This window comes from Nicotiana sylvestris, chromosome 4 (genome assembly GCF_000393655.2).
Source record: "Nicotiana sylvestris chromosome 4, ASM39365v2, whole genome shotgun sequence".
Lineage (NCBI taxonomy): Eukaryota > Viridiplantae > Streptophyta > Magnoliopsida > Solanales > Solanaceae > Nicotiana > Nicotiana sylvestris.
Window position 1 is genome coordinate 178,462,702 of NC_091060.1, and position 11,795 is coordinate 178,474,496.

The window sequence follows — 11,795 nt, forward strand, 5'->3', positions numbered from 1 at the left end:
CCTGTGGAGGCGGAGGTGCCGACTGAGCCTCTACTGTGGTAGTGAGGGTAGACAACTTGGATGACGCAGTCTGCATCCAGTTATTGATACTTAGGAGAGCCTGACTCAGTCGGTGGGCAGTCACCGGATAGGCACAGGAAGATGGTATCTCCGGGTCTGCTGAGGTGGATGGACTAGGAGGCATATCAGTGGAGGTGGAGGTAGGCTCAGCAGGAGCCACTACCACAACTGGCTCTTCAGACTGGCTAGTTAGAGTAGTAGTTGTACCCTTGAAGCTCTTACTCTTGGGATTGTCATCCCCCTGCATGTTGTACCAAGAGAATGGGGCCTTCGCTTTGACTTTGATGTCGAATGACCTCTTTTCAACTTTTAGGTCCTGGAAGTACATAGTCAGAAAGCTGGGAAAGGGAGGTTTTTATCATTCTCACTGCCCACAATTGTAATTATCCTCGACATTACATTTACCATATTGATAGGGTACCCCGCCATGATCGAAGCCACCAAAACTGCCCGGTGAAGAGGGAGGGAGTTGTCATGAGTTGTAGGGTCCAACCTGCTACATACAAATATTTCCCACCCCTTGCCTCGAAATTCAAACTACGTCTCAGAATCTTGACGCCCGCAGTCAACCAATCAGGGATGGTACCTGGGATTTCCAGATACTGTGCCAACCAGGGACTGACCTCCTCGCCCATTTCCATCTTCGCCATATACAATGCCTCATTCTCCTTATTAAAGCCAAGATAGTCATTTATGGTCTTTCTATCAAATAGCATTTTCAGTTTTCGCACCTTGGTCACTTTGGAGCCCTTTTTTATGTGGGCAATGTTGGTGTAGAATTCCTTGACCAAGTGCTCATTGGCATCTATGAATTCATCTAGAAAATGCTCACAGCCAACTCTCTCCCTAAACTGCCTCCTCACATTGGGGTTGTGAGGTAGTAGATCTCTATCAACAAAACTTCGCTCCGGGATTAATTTCCTCACGGGCCACCATTCCCTGAATTTGTGATATGCTACTTCACTTAGGAACCGGTCTTGCCACACCTCCGATTTCCTAGTTCTAGCCACCCTGCCAACCTGAGGTTCACCCTCTTCTCCAACTACTTCTTCACCTCCTACTTCCTCATCATCTCTTACTGCACCCTCTCCGGATAATGAAGCTGTGGGAGAGGTGGAGTATTCATCCCTACCGCCTTCATCTAAGCCCTCAGACGACCCATAAGACACATTTACTGACGCTTGAGCAACAGGGAAAGTGGGAAGAGTATCTCTTAGTCTGTTTATCTCTGTCCAGTCAGGGATATATTCTAGGATTGAGTCTGAAGATATCTCCCGAGAGGGCTCGTACTCACTCCCAGACATGTCAATTGCTCTATCAACAGCTTTAATCATCTTCCTCATGTTTTTGATGTTTTGCCTGGCTTGGGGAGCGAGTTTAATCATTTTCTGTTTACCTCCCCGGGAGGATTCACCTCTGCCTGGTTGTTTAGAACCTTTACCTCGTCGTTTCACCATTGTCTGCAAACACAATCCAATAAGCTTGTTAGTATCAATAGAAGTAGTTAAGAAACAGAATTGCAGAATAGGAAGGAAAAGTTGCAGACAGTTTTCAGAAGTCACACAGTGCAGACCGCACAAAATGGTGTGCAGCCGCACAGGGGTCAATGCGGACCGCAAAAAATAGCTATGCGGTCCGCACAGAGGTGGGGTTCAAACTACCCACTCTCTGTATCCAGGCAGTGCAAACCACACAAAATGTAGTGCGATTGCACAGGGACCAATGCGGTCCGCACAAAATGTAGTGTGGCCGCGGTCCCCAAAGTTTAGTTTCCAGGACAATTAGCAATGAGGTCCGCACAAAATGTTACTGCGGACCGCAAAGAAATGACTGCGGTCCGCACTTAGTGCCCAGTTGTGGCACTAAGTTAGGGTTACATGAATTTTGATTTAAGCCCAAATTTACACCTAATAATAGTCCCTAAGTAGTTGCCCATTGTTTTTAACTACCTAAGCCTACTCTAATCCAGTGATTAATTACCCTACCCTAATCAATTGAAGAAAATTCGGGAATAAGAGAAATAAAAACCAAGTAAAACAAAAAGTAAAAGAAAATAACAAAATTAAAGCAATTTAATTGACATTAAGTTACCATATGTGAGATGGGATGAAGGTTAACAAGTTCAAGCAATGATTTACGAGTAACAGGCAGGATGAACAATGCTTTTAATATTTCTGAGAGTAAAGGATCGAAAAGTGTAACTGTTGGGCCTCAGGGACTAATTATAGAAAAAGCCCTGTGGCCCAGCTCACCTACCCCAGTGCGGATCGCACAAAATAGACCGCGGTTCGCACTGCACAGCAATTTCAAAACTTGAGGAGGCAACACATTGCAGTCCGCACAAAATGTAGTGCGGCCGCAGTGGTCCACCGCGTACCGCACAAAATATAGTGCAGCCGCAGTGGCAAACTTCAGAGAGGTCAACATTTCACCCTTCACCAGTGCGGTCCGCACTAAATGTAGTACGGCCACATTGTAAAGTTCAGAGGCCTGAACACTTTTCCACTATGTCCTGCACTGCACCAACACAATCCTATAACATCTCACAACCAGTTAGCCTAAAAATCAATCCTACACTACAATGAAAATCAAATAAAACAAGAAGAACAACACATGGGTTGCCTCCCAAGAAGCCCCTGATTTAACGTCGCGGCACGACGCAGGTTACCATCACATCATTTGAAATGAAGAAGTGCCACCACGTGGCTGTCATCAATTTTTCCAAGATAATGCTTGACACGGGGCCCATTAAATCTGAAGACCTCTCCATTTTTATTTTTCAAATCAAGAGCACCAAAAGGGGTCACCAACACCACTTCAAATGGTCCACTCCATTTTGATTTAATCTTTCCCGGAAACAAACGTAACCGAGAATTGAACAAGAGAACCAAATCACCTACTTTAAACTCCTTTCCACGAGCATATTTATCATGAAGGTACTTTATCTTGTCCTTGTACAAGGACAAACTGGAGTAGGCATGAAATCGGAATTCATCAAGTTCATTAAGCTATTCCACACGAAGATTGGTTGCAACATCCCACTCAAGATTTAGCTTCCTCAAAGCCCACATGGCCTTGTGCTCTAACTCAACCGGTAGATGACAAGCTTTCCCAAACACCAACCGATACGGAGACATACCAATATGAGTCTTGTAAGCAGTCCTATAAGCCCATAGAGCATCATCCAACTTCTTTGACCAATCGGTCATATTTGCATTGACCGTCTTTGACAATATGCTTTTGATTTCCCTGTTGGACACTTCAACTTGACCATTGCTTGAGGATTATAGGGGGTAGAAACTTTGTGATTGACACCATACTTTTAGAGCAAAGTGTCGAAAGCTCTATTGCAAAAATGAGACCCCCCATCACTTATGATTGCGCGAGGAGTACCAAACCTTGTAAAAATGCTCTTCTTGAGAAATACGACAACACTCCGGGCCTCATTGTTGGGCAAAGACACGGCTTCAACCCACTTTGAAACATAGTCCACCGCCACAAGAATGTAAGTGTTCCCACAAGAGCTAACAAATGGGCCCATGAAATCAATGCCTCATACATCAAAAATATCAACCTCAAGGATGGTATTGAGAGGCATCTCATATTTCTTTGAAATTCCACCCGCTCTTTGGCATTCGTCGCATCTCTTCACAAAATCACCCGCATCTTTGAACAAAATTGGCCAATAAAACCCACAACTAAGAACTTTAGAAGCCGTCCTCATCCCGCCATGATGGCCACCATAGGGAGAGGAATGACAAGCCTCCAAGATACTCAATTGCTCTTCCTCCGGGACATACATTCGGATCACACCATCCGTGCAAATCTTGAACAAGTATGGCTCATCCCAATAGAAATCCAAACTATCCCGCTTGAGCTTCTTCCTTTTGTTAGAAGAGAGCTCACATGGGAGTATACCAGTCACAAGGAAATTAGCAAGATCGGCAGCGACACTGAAAGGAGTTGTTTGTCGGGAAATGAATCATTGATCTCTAGGCCATCATGAGGCCTCTCCTCCTCCTCTAAGCGGGACAAGTGGTCCGCCATTTGGTTCTCACTACCCTTCCGGTCCACAATCTCCAAATCAAACTCTTGAAGTAACAAGACCTATCACATTAGTCTAGCTTTGGAATCCTTCTTCGTCATCAAGTACCGGAGTGCGGCATGGTCGGTATGAATAATAACCTTAGCACCCATAAGATACGGCCAGAATTTTTCCATAGCAAACACAATATCCAAAAGTTCCTTCTCGGTCACCATGTAGTTCATTTGAGCATCATTCATTGTCTTGCTTGAATAGTACACCGGATGAAATATTTTGTTCACTCGTTGACCCAAAACCGCCCCAACTGTAACATCGCTCGCATCACACATGAGCTCAAAGGGAAAGATCCAATTAGGTGTGGTAATGATAGGAGTGGTGGTCAACTTATGCTTGAGAAGTTCAAAGGCTTGCATACATTTTTCATCAAACACAAACTTAGCATCTTTTTCCAACAACTTGCACAAGGGGTTCACTACCTTCGAAAAGTCTTTGATAAATCTCCGGTAGAACCCCGCATGCCCAAGAAAACTTCGAACTCCCTTGACAGATGTAGGGAGAGGGAGCCTTGAAATCACATCGATCTTTGCTTTATCTACCTCTATACCATGCTTCGAAATTTTATGCCCAAAAACTATTCCTTCTTCCACCATAAAGTGGCATTTATCTCAATTGAGGACAAGATTGGTCTCTTCACAATGAGCCAACACCCTATCAAGATTCTTCAAGCACTCATCAAATAAATACCCCACAACACTAAAATCGTCCATGAATACCTCCAAAATGTCTTCCACCATATCGGTGAAAATGGCCATCATACACTGCTGAAATGTAGCCGGTGCATTACACAACCCAAAAGGCATCCTAGAGAAGGCAAAAGTGCCATATAGACATGTGAATGTGGTATTCTCTTGATCTTCCGGTGCAATCAAGATTTGGTTGTACCTAGAATACCCATCCAAGAAGCAATAGAAGGCACGCCCAGCAAGTCGGTCTAACATCTGGTCAAGGAAAGACAAAGGAAAGTGATCCTTGTGGGTCACTTTATTCAACTTGCAATAGTCCATGAATACCCTCCAGCCAGTGACGGTTCTTGTAGGAATCAACTCATTTTGAGAATTTGTAACCACGGTCGTGCCACCCTTCTTCAGTACGCATTGCACCGATGAAGTCCAAGAGCTATCAGAGATGGTGTACACAACCCCGACATCCAACCACTTGATCACCTCCTTTTTCACAACTTCTTATATTGCCACATTCAACCTCCTTTGGTGCTCCAAGGAGGGCTTTGCATCATCTTCCAGAATAATCTTGTGCATACAGAACGCGGGGCTTATTCCCCGAATATCAGCTAAAGTCCATCCAATTGCCTTTTCCCACTTTTAAAGCACTGCCAATGTGGCATCAACCTGTATGTTAGTAAGGCAAGAAGACAGAATAACTGGCAAAGTAGAGTTTGAGCCTAAAAACTCATACCTGAGGTGTGGAGGCAGTGGTTTCAACTCCAACACTAGAGGCTCCACAATTGAAGGTTTAGTTGGCGGAGTCTTTCTATTCTCGAGATCCAAAGACAATTTCCTAGGCTCATAAGAATAAGAGCCCATTCCATGTAAAACATTCACACACTCCACTCGGCTTGCATCCTCATTGATATCAAGATTCAACAGTGCGACCTCTAATGGGTCCTTCACATTAATCATTGCACTGGTGTCATCAATTATCACTGCTGTGACGAGGTCAACAAAAGAGCACACCTCGGTACTTTTGGACTGATTCATAGACTTGCACACATGAAAGACCACATTTTCATCACCCACTCGGAAGGTGAGTTCCCCTATTCCATATCTATCAATGCCTTTCTCGTAGCTAGGAAAGGTCTTCCCAATATGATCGGAACTTCGTAGTCCACCTCGCAGTCCAAGATCACAAAGTCAACTGGAAAGATAAATTTGTCCACACGGACAAGAACATCATCAATAATACCCAATGGTCTCTTCATCGATCTATCCACCATTTGTAACCTCATGGAAGTCGGCCTAGGTTGCCTAATACCCAAGGTTTTGAACACTGAGTAGGGCATCAAATTGATACTAGCTCCCAAATCACATAGCCTTGGCAATGTCCACACTCCGAATGGTGCAAGGAATGGTGAAAGCACCGGGATCTTCAAGCTTCGGGGCTATTGAATGCAATATAGCACTAACTTGGTGAGTCATCTTTATAGTTTCACAATCCATAGAATGCTTCTTTGTGACCAAGTCTTTCATGAATTTTGCATAGCCCGACATTTGTTCAAGAGCCTCCACTAAAGGCACATTAATAGATAAGCTCTTCATCATGTCAATAAACTTTTTAAACTGATTCTCATTCTTCTGCTTCACGAGCCTTTGAGGATAAGGCGGAGGTGGCCTTGGCAAAGGTACCTTGGCTTTAGGCACCACCGGCTCCGGCATGTCTATTATGTGTTCCCTAGACGGGTTCACGTCATTTTGAGTTTCCACCTCGACATCTTGAATATCAATCCTCACTTCTTTGTTCACATTTTCATCAACTACATCTTCAACTACCAAAGGGACTTCATCTTCTTGCAACTCAACATCATCATCCAAGATTTGCTTTTGTTTGGAGGCATTCACATCACCGCCTCTCCCACTTCTTATTGTTATCGCCATAACATGATTGTTCCCACCCATTTGGTTCACTACCGTATTACTTGGTAGTGCACCCTTAGGGCGAGTATTTTAAGACTGTGAGATTTGGCCTAACTGCACCTCCAAATTTCTGATAGAGGTATTGTGGGAAGCCAATTGTGCATCCAAATCCGCATTCTTCTTCATCATCTGTTCCAACATAATATCAATTCTACCCATATCATTGCCAGAAGAACTAGGACCTTGAGATGGAAATGGGAGCGGATTGTTCAGTTGTTGGTACATTGGGGGCCTTTGAAATCCTTGCCCCCGGTTTGCTTGGTTTCCATTGTTCCATCCACCTTGATTATTATTACCACCCCAATTGTTGCTATTCCCATTCCAATTTCCTTGATTGTTTTGATTGTTGTTCTGATTGCCCCAATTGTTGTTTTGGTTGTTGTTCCCCCAATTACCACTGTTTTGTTGTTGATTGCCCCGATTACCTTGAGGTATCCATTGTTGTTGGTTGGAAGAGTTGCCCCGTTGGCCTTGATAATTATTCACGTATTGAACCTCTTCACTTTGTTCATCATAACCATCATTTTGAAATCTATCACAGTCATCATCAAATTGCTCAGAATTCCCTTGACTTTGTTGCCTTCTTTTGTTAACAAGCATATTAACACCCTCCATGGCATTCACTTGGCGAGGATTTTGAACTTGTTGCAACTGTGCCTTTGCTAATTGGTTCATAGTAGTTGTCAACTCCGTTGTAGCTTACCCATGGTCATGTAATTCTTTGTGCAAATGAATAACCGTGAGGTCACCCTGGAGCACATTGGCTCTACTTTGCCAAGTAGAAGAAGTGTCAGCCATCTCATCAAGTATATCACATGCCGCATCATATGACAGCTTCATAAAGTTACCCCCAGCAAATTGGTTTACTATGCATTTGTTTGTGGTGTTAATGCCCCGGTAGAAGGTTTGTTGGATCATAGCATGTGTCATATCATTGTTGGGGAATTCTTTCACTATTGTTCTATAACACTCCCAAATCTCATGCAAAGGTTCCGTGGGCTCTTGCTTGAAGGCCAATATCTCATCTCGCAATGCTTCCATATGCCCCGGTGAGAAAACTTTAGCAATGAACTTATCCGCCAACTCATCCCAAGTAGTGATGGAATGGTTGGGAAGTCGCTCGAGCCAATCCAATGCCTTCCCCCTAAGTGAGAATGGGAAGAGTCTCAACCTAAGAGCATCCTCGGACACATTTTTCTGCTTGCTCCCCCAACATGTATCCACGAACCCCTTGAGATGTTTGTAAGCATTTTGATTTGCAGCACCCGTGAAATACCCATGCTGCTCTAGTAAGGTCAACATCAAATTAGTTATCTGAAAATTGCCTTCCCGGATTTGGGGTGGGACAATAGCACTCGCATAGCCTTGGTTCAGAAGTACTCTGGGAGCCACTCTTGGAGGTGGCGGAGAAGGGTCTAGAACATTGTTATTATCATTCCCATTGGCCTGGCGGCCTCTACATTGTCCTTGAGGTACAAGAGGCACCTCATCATCTCCAAAATCATCTACCTCCTCCCCGCAATCACATTTCCAAGAGGTCCATTAGCGTTGTTCGCTGCCATTTAGTACCTGAGTTGTGACACAAACAAGTTAGTAACAAAGAAGGAAAGAAGAACAATACACAAACTAACTAAATATATAGCCAAAACCATTAGCTCCCCGGCAGCGATGCCAAAAAGTGATCACGACCTACTCCGCACTACTATTGAGTAGCAAGAGAGGGTCGAAGCAGCTTTTACTCGATTTAGGGTCGGGATCGATTTTCACAGAGAGCTAGAAGTTGAAATCGAGTGTCTATCTAGTGTAGAGTTATGTGTTCCAAATTGCACTTCTAATCATTTTTGGGGGTTTTTTGATTTACTTCTACTTTTATCAAACTACAATGGTAAATGAAACTAGATTAAGCTAAGAGTAAAATGCTACGAGTTGTTCAAATGGTTTAAAATGCACTAGGGTAGTGACTTTTACCTAGATGGTCAATTGACGGGTACTTGAATCTAAGGCATGCTTGACATAGTTGGGGAGTATGATATAACCATTGCACGATATTACCCACTCTACACCTCTCGGTGGTTCGAGTGATTTTGCCCAAATTGACTTTCTCAAGACCAATTGGGTATGAAAATTTGCACAAGCAATCGAGGTTCAAGTCGGGTATTACTCTCTCGAGGTTTAACCCTTTAATTAGGGCTATCAATATCTTGAGTACGCCCCAATTCCTTGTTGGACCAATTTTGGAGACTTGGGCTCTCTTTCTCAAGAAGAACCCAAGTCAACTAAACACAAACTAGTGTTTGCAACCACTAATTTAGCAATTAACCATAAAATTGGCATAAATATCAAACACCCATAGTCAATCTAGCCCAAAAATACAAGACCCATCAATTACCCACACTTGGGTTGAGCCACAACCCTAGCTTATGAGTCTAGCTACTCATAATTAAAGAAGAAAAGCAAGAAATAGATGAAGAAAATAGTAATTAATTACTAAGATAAACAACAAGATTCAATGATGAAATGTAGATAAAATTGCCCAAATGGCTAAAATATTCGAACCCACGAGCGCAGCTATGTTCTAAAACTATATGATACCCTAAAAATGGGAAAAGAAGCTATTTATACTAAGCTGAAAAATCTGGATAAAAATACCCCTGCGGGGCTAGTGCGGACCGCATAAAATGGTGTGCGGCCGCACTAGGGCTTTGAGCTTGAAAATCTAACTCTTTGAACTCGGGCACTGCAGACCACAGAGAATGGACTACGACCGCGGAGGCTTCTAGTGCGGTCCACATAAAATGGAGTGCGGACCGCATTGGCTTGAACTCAGAATTTGGCAACTCTATGATCCTCCTTACTGCGGACCGCACTAAATCGAGTGCGGCCGCATTGATCTTAGTGAGGACCGCACAAAACCTAGTGCGGCCGCATTGCCTTTGTGCCTGAATGTCATGCTCTCTGAAACTTATAGTGAGGACCGCACAGAATGGTGTGCGGACCGCACAGAATGGTGTGCAGCCGCACTGGCCTTGTTTTGCCTGAGCTTTATCTTGTCTTGATACTTGTGCAAGTTTCACTCCTTTTGAGCTAATATTTGACTTCTTGTCACTTTATTGATCAAACCTACAATCAAGCACAACTTGTGAGCCTTTGGGACTATTTTGTACACATTTCTAATCAAAACTTAAGCAAGAAGGAGTATAAAATGTATCAAAATTCCTGAATTCATGTTTTATGACCCTAAAACGCCTAATAAAAGGAACGATCATTGTGAATCGATGATTATTGTTCATTAAGACATTTTTGATGAACCCGCAAAATTTATAGAGATTTGGGGCTGGTCCTCCCGATTCATGGAGATGGCATGGGCTATATTGCACATGAAATATGGGAATCGTCATAATTTCTTGTTTTATGGCCCTAAAATATCAAAAACGAAGAACAGTCATATATAAGTGATGACTACTATTCATTAGGTCATTTTTTATGGGTCCATAAAATTTTAGGAGATTCAGGGTCGTTCACCCGAATTTACGGAGATGACATGGATTATAGCACACGAAAATCTGGAAATCATCCTGAATTCAACTCTAAAATGCTAAAAAATGAGGAACGGTCATGACAAAGCAATGACTATTGTTCATTAGGTATTTTTTATAGGTCCGAAAACTTTTAGGCGATTCAGAGCCGGTCGCTCAGATTTATGGAGATGGCCTAGACTATAACACACGAAAATCTAGGAATCGTCCTAAATTCTCATTTATACTCTAAAAGGCCAAAACATTGAGAAATAGTCATGGCAAAGCAATGCCTATTGTTCATTAGGTCATATTTAATAGGCCTACAAAATTTTAAGTGATTTAGAGCCAGTCGCCCAGATTTATACAGATGGTGTGAACTATAGCATACGAAACTCAAGCAATCAACCATAATTTTTATTTTATAGCTCTAAAATACTCCAAATGAGGAATGATCTTGGCGAAACGATGATTATTGTTCACTACGTTATTTTTTATGGGACCATAAAATTATAGAGATTTGGGGTCGGTCGCCCCGTATTCATAGAGATGTCTTAGTCTATGGCACACTATAATCTGGGAATCGTCCTGAATTCTTTTTTATGCACCTAAAACACCAAAATATAATGAACGATCATTCAAAAACGATGACTATTGTTCATTAGGTCGTTTTCAATGGGCCCACAAAATTTTAGCCGATTTAGAGCCCCCCCGATTCATAGATATGACGTGGACTATAGCACACAAAAATTAGGAAATCATCGTGAAATCCTGTTTTAGCCATAAAACGCCACAAAATGAGGATCAATCATGGAGAAGCAATGATTTTTGTTAAGTAGGTCATTTTTTGTGGCCCCGCAAAATTTAGGCGATTTAGGACTAGTCGACCGGATTCATAGAGATGACATGGATTATAGCACATGAAAGTCCGAGAATCGTCCTTAATTCTTGTTGTATGGCTCTAAAATGCCAAAAAAGAGGATGACTATTGTGATTATGGTTCACTCTGTCTATTTTGATAGGCCCGCAAAATTTTAGGCGATTCAGAGCAGATCGCCCGGATTCATAGATATGACGTGGACTATAGCACAAGAAAATCTGAGAAACGTTCGAATTAATATTTTTGGCCCTAAAATGTAAAAAAATGAGGAACGATCATGAAAAAACGATAACTATTATTCATTAAGTCGTATTTGATGGGCTCACAAAATTTTAGGCGATTTGGGGTCGGTCGCTCGGATTCATGAAAATAGCGTGGACATAGCACCCGAATCTGGGAATCGTTCTGAATTCCTATTTTAATGCCCTAAAATGCCAAAAACTGAGGAACATTCATGGCGAAGAAATAGTATCATTAGATTGTTTTTTATGGGCCCACACAATATTTTAAGCAATTCTGGGCTGGCCGCCCAGATTCATGGAGATGACGTGGATTATAGCGCACAAAAAATTGGGAATCGTCCTGAA